Below are 3621 nucleotides of genomic sequence, written 5' to 3' on the forward strand. Positions count from 1 at the left end.
CTTGGTAATCATTAGACAAAAGCAGAGAGTCAATCACTATTATGATTTTGGTGTTTGGTTTGATAACAGTGATATTTTTTGTCTTAGGTACCTGCAATGCACGTGTTTGGTGATTATGCTGTTTTGTTTATGACTATTTAGAGTTAACATTGTTAAAAACCCTGGGACAAAATATCCAATTGTTTATGTCTCGTCTATACTTAAACAAGTTCATTCATGAAAAACAAGTCGAAAACATCTACATACCAATAAAAAATGTATTTCAAGTAGATGTTTCAAAGAAAGCAATTATTACCTAGGTCATTACTCTAGTCCACCACTGAGGTTTGCATTTACATGTACAAGTTGTGATGGTTCGATTCTCGATCTGGTCAGAAACAAATCTAGAACACTGATTTGATGCCTAGCATTTGACAGTTAGTAGTAAAAATATAATAACAAAGACTTGTTTGATCGGAGTCTTTATATAGTGTTATATTACTTCATTTGGTCGTCTGTAACCTTGTTAACTTGAGAAAAAAAAACATATTCATTAACAAATATAAACACTTTACAATTTCTGTAAACAAGAAATTATTTTTTGGGGGCAAGAATTGTAGGTAAGAAGTCTAATACTTTGCTCACTCTAAATTTCCATATCCGGAAATTTTTTCCTACAAATTTGTTCAGAAATGTTATGTAAACACGTCAATTGCATACTGCACTGTATCTGTACATGTGAGCGCCATAAAACATTTACCCTCAACTTATAGATAATAAATGATTTCTCTAAAAAAAATAATCTTTTACAAATAATATATATCTAAGGCAATTACGTTGTATGCATTTTTTTTTAACTATAACATGTACCAAAAACAAATTCTCAAAAAATAAAAAAAAATTTAAAATAAAAATTTAAGATATGAAAAAACTTAAACACTAAGGATGTTCTTAATTTTTTGATAATTATGCTCATGGAATTTAGCAACTTAATTACAAAACCCTTCAGAGAAATATTAAAGACAGGCATATTTGCTCAAATGTAAGCACTCAGAGAGAGAAACAATATGAACAAGAAATGTGAAAAGATGCTGACAAAAAGTGAGGCCCCTCATGGGGGGGGGGGTCCTAGTAATCACATAATCACCATTTTTTTGCCAATATAATCACATAATCATTAAATATTTGCTTATCTTTAGTAATCAAATAATCATAAACTAAAAATACAGTCCTAGGTAATCAAATAATCATGAAATATTTGGCTTAATAATCAAATAATCATTAAAAAAACGGCCAAGTAATCACATAATCAAAAACCCCATGAGGGCCCTCAAAAGTAGACGTAGGTACTCCCTCGGAATAGGTTAAGACAGTGAGGTTGTTCATACATATTAGAATTAAACAAATTGAAAGCGTTTTTGCAAACCCATGCTTGGATATTACCAAAGACCCAACTGTTGGTAAGTACCTGTCCTACTTTCATGAAATGTGTTGTTGTCCATGCAAATAAAGCCATAAACAACATAGTATTTGTAAATCACATTGCATATTAATAATATTCTAGATATAAGAATCAGACATTAATGTTTTACGTAAAAAAATATTTGCTCCAACGATGAAGATTTGAAAAATCAAAGGTATGTTCCATGTTACTTTGGAAACTAGTAAAACCAAAAAATGGTTATTCATTCACTGTAAAAGTTATCATTTATCAGCATTCGATGATGGTGGGTGTGGGTGTTGCTTAATCTCAGTCTACTTGGTTAAGTATTTCGGTTTGTTCTTTGTCCATTTTCACTTGGCTACAAATGTGTCTGTAATTTTACGACTGATGATTGTGATTGCCTACTATGTTACATAACTTGTTTGTTCTTCGTGTCAATTTAATCTTCTGAAATGGATTTCGTTTTTGTATTTCTATTTATGTACATGTATGAGCATACTCGTAAGGTTTCGCCATAAATAAAGGTAATTATAGTCCTAATTTATGTTCCTTTCTATTTTACATAGAACGTTTACATGGCTTTACATGCCAGAAAAGCTAAAAATGGACATCGGGGCTAGGTGAGCTAAACTGTTAGATCAGTTTTTATAATGTCGATTCCTCTTTAATATTGAAAATACAACATTTTTGTTAGTTTTCAGAAAGTTGTGAGCATTTTGAAATTTTTTACATTTTTGTAGCAGTAAATTTAGTCCTGTAGTAAAATTTGTTCGCCAGACTTTTTTTCCTAGAAAATAAAATGACTAAATATCGAATAAATTTCACTACGGCTTGCCATATAGGTATGTTACATATTCATATGATTTCACTGAGTTTGATGTAATAAACATTAAGAAAATGCATCTTTAATATATGTTCCCATCATAACTGTTAATTCCCTCTTTTTTGCTAACAACGACGGTCATTTTGGAATTTCTAAAAACTGTCTACACTTCTAGGCATACCAAGAACATTTTCATAAAGTTTTATCCAGTTAGTATAAAATGTAAAAAGAAAGATTTTGTCATGATTGCCAATGAGACAACTCTCCACAAGAGACCAAATGATACAGAAATTAACAACTATAGGTCACCGTACGGCCTTCAAAAATGAACAAAACCCATACCGCATAGTCAGGTATAAAATGCCTCGAAATAACAATGTAAAACAATCCAACGAGAAAAATAACAGCCTTATTTATGTCTAAAAATGAACAAAAACAAATATGTAACAATAAACAAACGACAACCACTGAATTGCAGGCTCCTGACTTGGGATAGGCACATTCATACAGCATGTGGCGGGGTTAAACACGTTAGCAGGATCCCAACCCTCCCCTCACCTGGGACAGTGGTGTAATAGTACAACATGAGAACGAACTATAAAAATCAGTTGAAAAAGGCTTAACTCATCAGATGGATAAAATACAAATACTACAAATACAAGTGGACGTGGCCGCGAATCGTACATCCCAACAACACAAAGACACTTAGTACATATCTGAGAGTACTCGGAGTTAAAGACAGCTAGTTCAAAGCCACTAACAACTAATAATAAAAGAGCAGAATGCTCTGAGGGATACGATTGCCATAGTTTCATTGACACATGTATAGCAGTTCTGTCAACTTTTCATTAAGCAAAAATTAATCCGTGAGATTTGGCCAAAATTGAAAAAATCAAAGAGGGAAAAAAATAGATCCAAGGATACTGCCGCAAAAAAAGCATGAACATGCGTGAGTCTCACGCATTTTTGGCAGCCCTGGTACAGCTGGATAGTATTATTTTCAAAAATAATTCAAAATGTAATAATCTCACAGGCACTTGTTTCTATCCATTGGAAGACCCACTATCAACGTATATTCAGTACGAAATATAGAAACAAGTGTCTGTGAATAATCTGAATAGTCACTCAAGTTTAAAAATAGCCAATCCCGGATAAAAGTGCATGAGCAATGTACTTATTGCTTCCTTTCACTTCGTATCTTATCACCGTTAATTCTAGGAGGAACCCCATTTAACTCTTTAAATAATAATTTCCTTTGGGTCCGTGGGCATGACTCCTTTCCGTACACACTCCTCTGTTTAAATTGAGATCGTTCTTAATATAATACGACGTTTATTGACATCTAACCAGTTAATTTTTCTTGACGAGTCGTATT

The sequence above is a fragment of the Mytilus edulis genome, chromosome 10 (assembly GCF_963676685.1).
Source record: "Mytilus edulis chromosome 10, xbMytEdul2.2, whole genome shotgun sequence".
NCBI lineage: Eukaryota > Metazoa > Mollusca > Bivalvia > Mytilida > Mytilidae > Mytilus > Mytilus edulis.